At 32.7% G+C, this 14,565-nt stretch overlaps 1 protein-coding gene across 7 annotated transcripts in view; it reads left to right on the forward strand.

Moving 5' to 3' along the window:
• CDH12 (cadherin 12) overlaps positions 1-14,565 on the forward strand; it is a 1,341,561-nt gene that overhangs the window by 846,233 nt on the left and 480,763 nt on the right. The window contains exon 2 of one of the 7 annotated variants that reach the window (XM_074279082.1): positions 8,153-8,384. The exons of 5 other annotated variants lie outside the window; for them this stretch is intronic. The gene's annotated coding sequence lies outside the window, so the exon portion shown is untranslated. Of the gene's footprint in view, positions 1-5; positions 8,385-14,565 lie in introns of those variants that run through there. One more of the 7 variants, XM_074279083.1, reaches the window with a different exon arrangement.

Genomic DNA, 14,565 nt, shown 5'->3' on the forward strand with positions numbered 1-14,565 from the left:
AAAGATACTGGAGGGGTTTGCTATTTCCTTCTCCAAGAGAGTAAGGCAAAATGAGATAGGCAAGTGACTTGCCTAAGTTCACACAGATAGTAAGGAACAAGTCAAATTTTAACTTGGGTCTTCCTGCCTCCAGATTCAGTGTTCTATCAACTGAGCCACATAGATATCACCTAATAAATAAATTAACTAGTATTTAGGCACCCATAGGGAGACAGACATTGTGCTAAGCAGTGGGAATGAAAAGACAGAGGCATATACAATTTGATCAGAGAAGAAAACATGAGTAAATTATACACAAAATCAGAGCAAAATAGATAAAAGGATAAATTCAGAGGAAGGAACAGGAAAGGCTTCTTGTAAGGGGAGGAGCTTTAAATGAGTCTTAAAGGAAGCTAGGGATTCTAAGAAGTAGAGATTAGTATGGAATGAAAAACAGTGATCAAAGATGGAATGCTAAGATCAGTTTGATTGGCCTCTTGTATGCCTAAAGAATGACTATTTCCTAAAGCCTATGAAGATACTAAATTTTGATTAGGAATACCCACCAAGACCAAGATTTTTTAAAAATAAAAAAGGTAAAATGCAGTGCGAGAAATTATATTTGTTTAATAAACTTTTATTTCTTGTATATATCATCATATATACTTGCTTTTATGAAAGGAGTTCTATATCACATACAAGTTCAAAAATTTTCCATGTAAATTGACCTTCTGGCAAGGACATAATGATTTCATTTTGATATTCTTACTTTTCTATTGCATTATTAGTGACTCCCTATTACCTAAAAAAATTAAATATGAAATCCTCAGTTAAGCTTTTAAAGCTGGTTTTTATATTTTATTTTCCTCAGCATACTTTTTTAATTTCTATTCACTTCTTTTGTTTCTAATTTATGGAACAAAACATATATTCACATACTGGTGCAATTTTTTAAAAAGTTCATTGCACTGCATATCTATTCCTCCCTTCAGCATATTCTTATGATTCAGTGGAATAGGGCCTCTTTGATATTCCTTGTTTATCATATACCATTTCCCAACTTGATGCATTTTCACTGTCAGTGACTAAAATGTATGCCCTACTCATCTCCAAGTCTTATCTCACTTGGTTTTCAAGACTCAGCTACAAATCTCATCTTCTATAGGAAACTCTTTCTACTCTCCCTTATTGTTAGTATCTTTCTTTTGAGATTACTCCAAATTTATCCTATATATCTTGTTGGTGTGTGGCTGTTTGCATATTTTCTTCGCCATTAGAATGCAAAGTCTTTGAAGACAAAAAGTGCTTTTATCATTCTTTGTATCCTAGAATTAAACAAAATCCCTAACATATAGTCAGTGTTTAATAAATATTTGTTGATTTTACTGTCTCTTCCCAGAATGTCCTATTGGACTGGTAGTTTCTACTCTGATTTTAGTTCTGCCAACGACTGCATTAAGAAGACATTCCCTCTGACATTTTAAAACAAATAGTAATAGTATACTTGTCATTAACAGATAGTTATCTTTAGACTGATAATGATACTAAAGTCTTTACATATTTGGGTATTGAAAGGGTCTGGGAAATAAGCAAGCCTGTATAATCAGAGCTAAGTTATCCCTCAAGAATATGAAATAACATTGCTGAACAACTCCTATATCTATTATGATCCTTATTATCCCCTACTAGTCAGTGAATCTCATGGCTATTCAAATATATCAATACCATTACATTTTGCTTTGGATTCATATACATATATATATGTATATATATATGTACATATATATGTTTGACTATGCAAAGATTTCTTCTCACTAAAATGAGATAAGACACACTGTGGAAGCATATTAATTTATGTAAGATATTAAAATATAATTTGCTAATTATTTCTGTAGATTTACACTCTCACAAGTCAACAAATTCTCATAGTCTATGTAATTGAAGCAGATAATTAAGGCATTAACCAAGTAACTTAGGCTAATTTTTTGGCCTGAAATTAAAACAAAATTCTTGAGTTAAATAATTTAGATAATTTTTTTAATAATAGTGCTAATATGTGTATATAATTATTGTAACACAATATTGAACCTTACATAGGGCATTTGGATCATGTGCCTGGTATGTTTTTCTTTGTTCTTAGAAAAAAAAAAGTTTTCATTAATTGTCCTACAAGTTTGAGATGGAAACTTACTTGAGCCCATTGTTCTTGTGAGTTATTATGCTGATATATTGCAGAGGAAGACTAATGACTGCCCATTGTGTTTGACCTTGAAAAAACTAGGCTGGATGCCCCTTCTTTATCCCTACCCTATATCTAAATCCAGTGGCACAGGGAATCTAAATAATCTGAACAAACTCTGGCCAAGTACAAAATTAATCCAGGAAAAATAATTTATTATCAAAGAATTTAATATTATCAAATAATCATTAAATCTGCTAAAGAATTTAAATAATTATATACAATTATTAAAATATTGAATGGTAATAAATATCTGAAAATACTAAAACATGAAATTTGGTATATGAACCTCACTTATACACTTCTATCCCCTCTGAGTTTCACTTGTTCTATTCAGTGACCATATTTATACATGAAGTCAGTCAATAAGAATGTTTTAAGCACCTTTAATTTTTCAAACTGGGGATACAAAGAAAGGCAAAATTTTCCTACTATAAAGCAGCTCACAGTCTGATGGAAAGCTAACATAAACAACTAAACACAAACAAGACATATACAGAATAAGTTTTAATAATCAACAAAGGGTATTAAGGGGCATTGGGAAAGGCTTTTTTTGGAAATGAAGATATTAGTTGATACTTGAAGGAAGTCAATTCAGAGACTTAAAATTCTACACCTACATAATTCATTGTATGCAAAAAAAAAGTGAAAAAAATTACATCAAATGTACTGTTTGGAAGAATTTGCCTTCACCATATCTTAATCCTCCTGCTCCCCTCCTGGTTCTCAGGATGTGATGTAATAGATTAATAATTTTGTGCTCACAGCTTGTAGAAACATTGTAGGAGGATCTTGTATTAATAATCTCAAAATCATAGACAAGAAATGAAACACTGAGAGCATATTTCCTCCTCTCACCTGCCTGTAGACAACAAATGGAAATTATGTTGACCTTTGGACTGCCATTGCCTCTAATCAGTGCTGATCATGGCTTAGTGTCTCACTGAACAGGTGGAGGAAAGCTTCATCATTCCTCTCTGACTTTGCCATCTCACAAGTTCCCACAAGTTAAGAGGAGAGATTTATAAAAGAAACACTAGAGACAAGATTAAGAGTGAAATACAGAAGAGGGCAAAAGTTATGCAACATGTAGATATTGTTCCTGTCAACCTCCCTTATTTCTTGCTTCATACTCCTCAAGGCAGTCAGCTTTGTTATGTATGCTTTTATCTGTGAAAGTGTGCCCTAAGTGGCAATCTACTTAGCTATAGCTCAATGACAAGAGACTATATGATTCCATAATTGCTAAGTTAGCCTTTGTGAATGTACATGGCCCATGATATCAATTTAGCTTGAGACCCTGGAGTATGCTTCACATCACAGTCGACTTACCTTCTTAGCCATCTCCTTACTACTTGCCCTTCCACTGAACTCTCCTAATCTCATTCACAACTCTCTGCTTCTTTTGCAAAGTATACAAATCTAATCAATACCATCATTTATTCTAGAAAGGGTAGGTCAGATTATTTCCAAATTCCTCCCATCTCTGTGACTTCGCTAAAACAAAATGTCCTTCCTTCCCTGGGTACTACAACTTAGCACAGTTCCAATTATTTAGAAAGTATTTAATATTATTTTTCTTTCATTCATTAATTCCTAGATAGAACCGAGTGTTATCAGTTCTGGTGATATGCTTCATAAAATTTCCTCTTTTCTGATTCCTCTATGGAAGGATATGTATCCTAGGACTTAGGATCTCTTGAGGTATTAAAAAAAGCAATGTATACTTCATGATTATAATACAGTCATTGAATATGAGGGGGAAATGAATATTGAAAGAAATGAAAGTTATTAACATTGTGAGAAAAGGTAAATAAATAAACTAATTTTTGGCGAACTTAATTAAAAGATTTTCTACAGGATTAAAATGTAGTATACATGATGGATATAGATTCCTAAAGACAATAGCCTGAAAAAAGTATTTTATAAAACGTTTGCAACTTATGGGCCTCAAATAAACTAGGGTTGGAAATGTGTACTAAGAGCCAATGATCAAACAAACCTCTGATCGATAAGATCCACTTTAAAGTAGCTATATGGATTCCAGTATACTTACGTTCAATATAGTTACTTTCCTCTAGACATCTGATATTGACTAATTCTTATATTCTCTTAATAGAACAGGTAGAACTCCATTTATATTCATTAAAGTTTAGATATGTCATCTCACTCACCACCTAGTGCTTTGTAGGAACAGAATTCCCGGGTCATGATTTACACCTGCTATCTCAAAAAAAAAAAAATTATCTGTTTTTAGTTTGAAAAAAAATGGGGCAAAATAAGAACATTTTTGGTATGTGGCACACTGCTGAAGAAGTCAGGAATGAAAGTAACATTCAAAATTGCAGTAAAAGTCAAGCTAAAGTACTCTGCTAGATATAGAAGTTCTTAGTAAATGCTTAATTAATAGATTATAAAACCTTAGGGAAACAATATTGAAATTAAATAGTATCATAGCTACAATTTAAAATGTGTTATGGACTTACTATATCTTTGGATCCTTTTTGTGCATTTTGATCAGGCCTTAACTTGTATAATTTATCTCTAGACAATAAAGGAAACAATAAACTCAAACCACGTAATAACAAGAACAAAAATAATTAATATTTTGGGCAAAGAAAATAATCTAAATATGCAGCTGAAAACTCTATAGAAAACCTCATTACTTAAGCCACCTTGAACAACTGAAGATATTCTGAAATATATATTTTAAATCAATACATTTTGTACATCTATATGAGAGGAAGTAATTCTGCTCATAATTATTGTGCAATCAGTCACAAATAGCACATCAAAAAAACAGCTTAAATAGCCATAAACTACATTTCTTCTGAGTATCTAGAAGCACTTTAAAGACGTTATCCAATTAATCATCACAAAAGTCCTCTGTGTGTTAAGTCAGTCTTATTATCACATTATTACAGCTAAAGATAAAGATGCACAGAGCCATTGACGTAGTTGCTAAATATGAAAGGCTTGTTCAATGAAGAGCCAGGAATAGAAAAGAAGTCCTGATTCCTTGTTGAAAGTGCTATTAACTGGAACTTGCAAACTCCTGGGCTAGTTATTCTTAAAAAACAACAACAACAACAAAGACTATTCCAAAAGTGATATAGACATATCTAATTTTAGCTGGCTAAAAAAAAGGAAAGAACAAATGTTCATATATATTTATGGACATCTATTTTAATCATCTTTCCATTATTTTCTCAGTTTTAAATTATTATTGATACTATCATTTTAGAATGCTTAATTAATATTTCCATTAAATGGTTCTATTGATAAATTTGATAACTAAAATAAATATTAATTTTGGGGTGTTTTTTCTAAATACATTGCTTTATAAGTCATGTCGGGAGAGAAAAATTAGAACATACAAGGGAAAAAACATGGGAAAGATAAAAACAGCAGAAAAAAAAGAAGTGTACGTAGCATGTGTTGATTTACATTTAGCTTACTTAGTGCTTTTTCTGGATGTAGATGGCATTTTCAGTTCAAAGTCTACTGTAATTGCTTTGAATCACTGAAAAACTGAGAAGAACTAAGTCTTTCATAGTTGATCATCATGCATTCTTTCTGCTAATATGTATAATGTATATTCTGCTTTTTTCACTGAGCATCAGTTCATGTAAATCTTTCCAGGCCTTTCTAAAATCAGCTTATGCACTTTTTTATAGAACAATAATATTCCATTACCTTCATATACCACAATTTATTCAGCCATTCCCCAATTGATGGGTATCTACTCATTTTCCAGTTCTTTGCTACCACAAAAAGAGCTGCTACAAACATTTTTGCACATGTGGGTCCTTTTCCCTCTTTATGATTTGCTCGGGATACAGACCCAGAAATGGTACTGCTGGGTCAAAGAGTATGCACAGTTTGATAGCCCTCTGGCCACAGTTCCAATTTGCTCTCCAGAATGGTTGGATCATTTCACAACTCCAACTACAATACATACTGTTCCAGTTTTCCCACATTCCCTTCAACATTTATCATTATCTTTTCCTATCATCAGAGCTGTTTTCATTTGCATTTCTCTCATCAATAGTGATTTAGAGCACTTTTTCATATGCCTATAGATGGCTTTAATTTCATCATCTAAAAATTGTCTATTCATATCTTTTCACTTTTTATTAATAGATGTATGACTTGTATTCTTATAAATTTGACACAGTTCCTTATATATTTTAGAAATGAGACCTTTTTTTCAGAAATACTAGCTGTAAAGTTTTTTCTCCAGCTTTGTACTTCCCTTTTAATCTTGTTTCTGTTGGCTTTCTTTGTGCAAAAACTTCTTAGTTTAATGTAATTAAAGTTTCCATTTTACCTTTCATAATGTTCTCTAGTTCTTCTTTGGTCATAAATTCCTCCTTTCTCCAAAAATCTGATAGGCAAATTACCCCTTGTTCTTCTAATTTGTTTACAGTATTATCCTTTGTAACCAAATCATGTATCCATTTTGACCTTATTTTAGTATGGGAAATGAGATGCAGGTCTATACTGAGTTTCTGACATATTATTTTCCAGTTTTCCCAGCAATTTTTGTCAAATACTGAATTCTTATTCCAGAAGCTGGAGTTTACATTTTAATATTAATTTTTATTGTGACCTAATTGATAAATTATCAGTCCTTAATTGTGATAAGGTCAGCAGTATAAAATAAGCCTACACAAAAGGGCTCAAGCCACTTAAAAAGATACATAGCACATCTCTGGGTACAATCAGAATGAACCAAAACATTCATCTTAATCTGAACCAGACTTTGGCATGTTGGTAAATCAAGGAATTTTTTGGTCGAGAAGTAGTATTGGGTGATATTTATTTTTATAGTGGTAGCTTGGCCTGTCCCATGTCTCTGATGAAATCAAGAGTGGAAATCCTGGTGTTGATGTTTCTTCTGCTTTGTCATTTTGTGTAAACATTACCAATGATGAAGACAATGAAGGCCTACACATCCTCCTCTCACATTTATATCCTTCAGTATACAGGGTACATACAATCAGTGAAAATTAAAAGAGATGGTAAAAGTCGGTCAATTTTGGTCTCATTTTATGGAGAAGAAACCTGACATCCATAAAGGTGAAATTACTTAATTAAAGACATACAGATATTAAAAATTGATTGGAATTCAAAGTCACATCCAATCCAAATCTCTACATCAAACCTGTGATATAAAATAGAATATTGAATTGTGAGTCAGAAGATTTTTGTTCCAGTCCCAAACATATCACTAATCAACTTTGAGATATTAGAAAAGTTAGCTCTGAAAATCTTATTTTATTATCTTTAAATTGAGTAGTTATCTCGAAGACTTTTTCCACCTTTACCATTTCATGTAGATGGATATCATTATTTCTATCTGCAGAATAAAGACACTAAAGAACAGACTTTTAATCAGTAAACTAGTGATAGAAGCAAGCCTTCAACCCAAGTTTGACTTCTAACCCTGTGCCTTTCTTTTACTTGTTCAATCATTTCACATTCTCTTAGACCTTCAGAGGGGTTTGTCACTTCCTTCTCCAATTCATTTTACACATAAGGAACTGAAACAATGTTAAATGATTTCCCCAGGATCACATAGATAGTAAGTGTCTGAAGCCAGATTTGAACCCATGATTAAAAGTTTTCCTTAGCACTCTATCCATTGTAGCATCTAGCTGGCCTTCTCCACCTTATCCTCAATTATATTAAACATGGGACATTTTTGGAAGGAAGGCTCTAACACCAGTATTTTTAGTTCAGAGTGGAAATTGTAATAAAATGAAGCACTTGCAAATCATTGAATATTTAACATAAGGATATTTCCACAGGGGAAAAAATGGATGCTTACTGGTTTCTAACTGTTCCTTATTGTTTCTGATTCCTAACAAATAGAACAAGTAGCATTAATTTCTCTACAGCCCTGTGTATCCCTGCCCCCATTCTCTATAGGTCTGGTTAATTGGACAGAATAAGGACACTCCTGTGGGTTTCAGAAAACTACCGAGTCTGAAAGACCTAGAATCCACACAGCTGTGATTTAATATGTCAGCATATGACTGGGAAAATATGTTAGGGAACTATGGGAAGATCAGATGCCAGGAGCAGCTTTTTTCATAGGCCTAATTCATCAATTTACCAGAGCAGCCGCCTTATCTTCGAGGGGCCTATGGTTGACTTCAAGGTAAGAGGAAATAATAAACTTCTCATGTTTTTTTTTTTTTTATTTTAATTTTGGTAAGCAGAATGTGATAACAATAAGTATGACTTTTTAATCCTATGATGCAATTAAGTTTCAAGAATGGTTTTTAATACCTTTTAAGGGATAGACTTATCCAGCTTATGTAACTGGGGAATCTGGTAGATGTCCCTTAACATTCTTGTATGATGATTATCTTCCATGATTTTCCCTATCCTTTAACTTCCTCTTTATCCTAATACACTTTATGATTTTTGTTCAGTTCAATCCAATTCAAGTAATTTTAACAAATATTTATTAAAAACCTGCCTATTATGTTTAAGACATTGTTGGGCTCATGGAATACAAAGGCAAAAAAAGAAACCAGACAAATCTTTCCTATGATGACTTTACATTTATTTGGGGAATAACTACCCAAATAAGTAATTTTTTTAAAAAAGGAAAGAAGGAAGGAAGGAAGGAAGGAAGAGAAATAATGACAACTCAAAGAAAATTGAATCTAAATTGATCATTCAAGAGGAATAGTTATTTGTCATTCAAAGAAACAGTCCACTGCTTAGAATGAGGAAGCTCTGCATTTGTCTATTCTCTCTGGAGCTCCATGTTGTTTATCATGAATTAAAGGTCTTCTCAGCTTTTAGATTCTATGAAAATAATCCTCCTATCATGTGAAGCCTCATTTATTTCCCCAAACAGCTGGCTTATCTATGAATTAGACTTCTAGGTCAGAAAAGCAGCATCAGTTTCTCATGCCTTTTGAACTCAGGCAAACGTGCTCTCATGTAGTAACCTTTAGAAAATATTTAACAAGCTTATTCACTTTAATTCCTAACTATTTGTAACTTATTTATATATTGAAATTATAATAGGGACAGTTTATTAATATAACAGTTGATGTTTTATCGTACTCTGAAGTTTGTAAAATTTATATTTGTATTATACATATATATATACATCCATATATATATATATATATATATATATATACACACACACACACACACACACACACACATACAAATAAATATTTATATATACATAGACATCTTAGTGGGACCAAACTCTGATACATGTGATGTATTCTGATCTGATTGCTGATTATTATTTTTACTTAGTAATAATATTATCTATTTATATATATATATATATATATAGTTACTTAAATCATGCAAAGTTGTTAACAAGTACTATTCCAGCTTACCCTTACAACAACCCTACATAGGCTGTAGATGCTATTATCACCCTAATTTTAAATATGAGGAAACTGAGGCAGACCATGGTTAAGGGACTTATCCATACAACTAGGATCTGGAGTTAGTTTTGAACTCAGGTCATTTTGATGTCAGATCTAGTGCAATAGAAAATAGACCACCTAAATGTTTATACCATTAGATATCTTCCTATTAAACTAGAATTAGTTCTTTTGACACTCCAAAGAACTCTTTGAAACATATATTACATGGTTATTATCTTTGCTTTACTGATAATGAACTCAGAAATGGTAAGTGACTTTCTCATAGCAACAGAGTTAGCAGTATTCAAATATTCTCCTAAACCCAAATTCATAGCTTTCTCACTTTATGTATGTGTATGTAATCATACACATCTGTGTACGTATACATGCACATACATACAAATGTGTTTAAGTACACACAAATACACATATACATACCATATATACATACATATTTCTAGTTGGGGGATTTTAATCATCATTAATAGGTTGATTCAAAAGGCAGTTTGGTTAAGCTTGGTCAGTATTGTTTAGAGCACAAATCAACCTAACTCTCCTTGCCATTCTTAACCACCCCTAAACTGCACCAAAAAAATAAAAATAAAAAAAAAAAACATAAAGACTTTCAGCTTTTGAAATGCTAGGTACAATTTTTTTCTATCATTCAAATAATTAACTTTTCCAGAATTAGAATTTTATAAATAACACCCTAAGGATATTTATGTCTATAAACCTTTTGGATATATATTTGAAGTTAGAGGGGCAAGTGGTTATGTAATAGTTTGATTGATAAGGCACTATGCAAATAAAATGCATGCTGTCACTATTATGAATAAGGCTGTTCATTTTCAGGCTCTTAGGAGGTTTTTAACCTCTAACAAAGAAGTTTGGCTTAGGAAGAGGGTTAGTATGATTGATGTTTTACTGTGCAAGAGCATAGTACATCTTTTAAAATGTTCTCTCCCTCTTTCTCCCTCTCTCTCCTTCTCCCCCCCCCTCTCCCTCCCTCCCTCCCTCCCTCCCTCCCCCTTCTCTCTCTCTCCCTCCCCCCTTCTCTCTCTCTCTCTCTCTCTCTCTCTCTCTCTCTCTCTCTCTCTCTCTCTCTCTCTCTCTCTCTCTCTCTCCTCTTTTTCTTTCTCTCTCCCTCTCTCTCCTTCTCTCCCTCTCTCTCCTTCTTTCTCCTTCTTTCTCCCTCTTTCTCCCTCTCTCTTCCTCTCTCTCCTCTCTCTCTTTTCCTGCCATGTGTGTGTACACATACATCACATATATATATGCATATATACACACATATACATGCATATGTATGTAAATTTTATGTGTGGATATATAAACTGACAGATAGAAAAGAAGAAAAAAAGAAAGGAAGGAAAGAAAGAAAGAAAGAGAGAGAGAGAGAGAGAGAGAGAGAGAGAGAGGGAGGGAGGGAGGGAGGGAGGAAGGAAGGAAGGAAGGAAGGAAGGAAGGAAGGAAGGAAGGAAGGAAGGAAGGAAGGAAGGAAGGAAGGAAGGAAGGAAGGAAGGAAGGAAGGAAGGAAGGAAGGAAGGAAACAACTTTCTCAACTTGGCTGACAAAAGCTTTTATTTCCTTTTTATTGGATTAGAATTATACTATCAAGTGGAGATCACTAAAAATTTGCCTTCTCTATTGTCCATGTTTCTTAGAAGTATATGCTCTATGTACACATCATTTACTTTATTTCTTAAAGAAATGTTTGGGGAGATTTTGTGTTTGTGTGTGTGTGTGTGTGTGTGTGTGTGTGTGTGTAAGAGAGAAAGAGAGAGAGAGAGAGAGAGAGAGAGAGAGAGAGAGAGAGAGAGAGAGGGAGAGAGAGAGAATGGCTTAAATCAAAGTCACATAACAAGTTAATACATGAGTTCAGCACAAACAATATGAATATATGCTTTGAAACTTTCTGAAAACAACTTGGAATTTAGAAGATCACAGAGGAAGAATCACTGAAGCATAAAAGGAAATGACAGAAGAATAGGTATTATTTTCATTATTTTCAAAAATATATATTGACCACCTGTTTTTCTCTGTTATTATTCTAAGAGCAATTTAAAATTAACTGAGATAGCCCCTGCTCTCTAACTCCATGTATTATTGATATTCCATTAAGTTAAAAGTAGCAAATTTTAGTGTAAATTTAAAGAACTTAAAAAAAATAGGGCTGTTGTGGAGTAGAATGCTGTATGTTTAAAGTAATTAGTTTAGAATTATAGAACATATTCAAACAGATTATAAATTACCATCTGTCAAATCATGTTAGAAAAAGAATTTATGTAGTGGATGAGCTAGGTGATCTCTAAGATACATTTTAATTTATCAAACATTTATTAAGTTATATGAAAGGCACTGTGATAGGAACTGAGGTTAAGAAGAAAGAAAAAAACTATGTTTTCAATGATCTTACTCTCTGGTAAGAAGAAAAAAAAAACAAGTAAACAATTTTTCTATAAATTGGAAAGTTAAAACTTCACAAGGTCCCTTCCAAAACTAAAACTGTGCTTCTATAACACTGAAACACAAAGTTAGGACCTTGATAGTGATGAGGCTTTGTAAGAGACTAAAGTATCAAATGGGAGAGGAAATTGATTTATAGCCTGAGACAAATCAGATAAAGTCTAATTCATCTTGCACAAGTCAGCCCTTCAGATAACTGAAGACAGCTTTTATGTCTCTCAGCTTCTTAATGGCCTTGATATTCTCCAGATTTTTGGTGACCTAAAACATGGTGCCTTGCACTAAACATAATATTTAGATGTGATGTGACCTAGAATATCACTCAGTGGGACTATCACTCAGTGAAAAAGCATTCATTAAGGCTCTAGTATTGACAGGCATTGTACCAAGTGCTGAATAAAAAAAAATAAAAATAAAAATAAACAAAACAGTCCCTATTATAAAGAAGCATACTTTGTAATGGTTGGTGTAGATCTCTAAGTGGTTGTTGTTCAATCACGTCTAACCCTTTGTTACTGCAGTTGGAGTTTGTTTGGCAGATGTACCTTTTAGTTTACCATTTCCTTCTCCAGTTCATTTTACAGATGAGGAAATTGAGACAAAGAGAGTTCAGTGACTTGCTCAGAGTCACACAACTAGTAATTTTCTGAAATCTGATTTGCTTCTCAGGAAGATGACTATTACTTCCAGGCTTAAAACTCTATCTACTGAAAATTTGCATATGTAATGCATTATATGTGTGGTATGCAATCTATATGTATTACATCTATATATGCATTATGCATCTATGTGCACAAAGTATGTGTGTGTATATATACATTATTTATAAATTTGTTTACTATCTTTGAGGGAATTTGTTTTCCTTAAATATGCATATTTGTTATAATACTTTTCTTTCTTTATTTATTTATTTATTTCTAATGGAGTACAGGGTAAGAAAAAGAGAGCATCTTTTTATTGATTCTTTTTTAAAAATAATTTCAACTGAGAAACATTTTAAATATAACTTTCAGGTCATTGAATTATTGTTTTACTTAACTGCTTTATTTTGCTACAAGAACCATCTCAGGATATGGGAGTAATATGTAAATATTTATAATTTAAAATAAACCATATAAATAAACTTTAAGAAAGAGAAAGAGAAGGGAGGGAGGGAGGTGGAGAAAGAAAGGAAAGGGGAGGGAAAAAGGGAGGGAAAGGGAAAGGAACAGAGAGAGAAAATTGCCATCAAACCTTCAAAGGAGGTTTTTGATCAAGGAAGATTAGGATTAAGATAAGAAGTTAAATTTGACAACTCAGAGATTATTAATTATTAAATATTTTCTGAGAGTAGTTTTATTTGAATAATAAATTTGAAAGTCAAATTGCAGAAGATTTAAAGAAGAATTAGAAAAGTGAAAGGACCAAATGTAGATGGCTTTCCTAAGAATTTTAGCTGAGAAGGGGAGGAGAGAGATTATACTGGGAGAATCTTTTGGGTTGATGGATGGATCAAGTGAGATTTGAAGATTTTTTGTTTTTGTTTGTTTTTGTTTTTAGGATGAGAGAACTGTGTACATTTTTAGGTATTAGAGAAGGTGCTAAGGGATTCAAGAAGTTTAACAATGAAAAAGAGAGTAGGGATGATAATGGAGACAATTTGTTAGAGAACCAGGGTGGGGTGGGGTCATGAAGAGGTACATGTAGAGGAAGTTGACTTGGCAAGGAGTGGGTTCACCTCTCCTGTTGAGAAAATACCTGAGCTATGTGAATTAGGAAGAAATGAGAAAAAAGAGCTCTTAGTGAATGATCTCATTGTTTTTGATGAAATATGAACAGAATGAGGGAGAAACGGTAGGCAAGGAAAAGGCATTAGAAGGGAGAAAAAAATTACTATGGAATGTAGAATAATAGATTAGTTAGGGAGGAATAGAATGTTTGCCTTTTTTCAGGAGCTATTGATGTACACATCATGGAGGACAATACTGGGGAGAATGTTTGCCCATTTCAGATTAGGTAATTTAAATTTGTAGTGGATAGAATTAGTATAGGTTCATGATTTCTTCCAGATTATTCTAATGTAGTTAATGTAGCTAAAGATAATATTAGATGTATTATTTCTGTACTCCATTAATTCCATGATTTAACTTGTTGTTCACTAAGATTTTACTTTCTTTTCAGATCACTCTCCTATTTTATAATTTGTAAACTTGGCTTTTTAAATCTAACTTTAGATTCATATTAAATTCCATTATCAGGCACTATACTTTAAATTGAGACATTTTTGAATGCTGATTCTATTCATTCAATATATTAACTCTCCATTCTAATATTATGTTATCTGCAAATTTGATAATTATATTACCTTATGTCTTTCTAGCCACCACTAGAAATTTTAAATAGTATGGGACTAAGGATGAACTCCTAGAATAATCCACTAGAGGCTTCCTTCCAGTCGTTAATAACTACTCTGCTGGTCTTGATTGCTTA

Source organism: Sminthopsis crassicaudata, chromosome 1, assembly GCF_048593235.1.
Source record: "Sminthopsis crassicaudata isolate SCR6 chromosome 1, ASM4859323v1, whole genome shotgun sequence".
In the NCBI taxonomy this organism is placed as follows: Eukaryota; Metazoa; Chordata; class Mammalia; order Dasyuromorphia; family Dasyuridae; genus Sminthopsis; species Sminthopsis crassicaudata.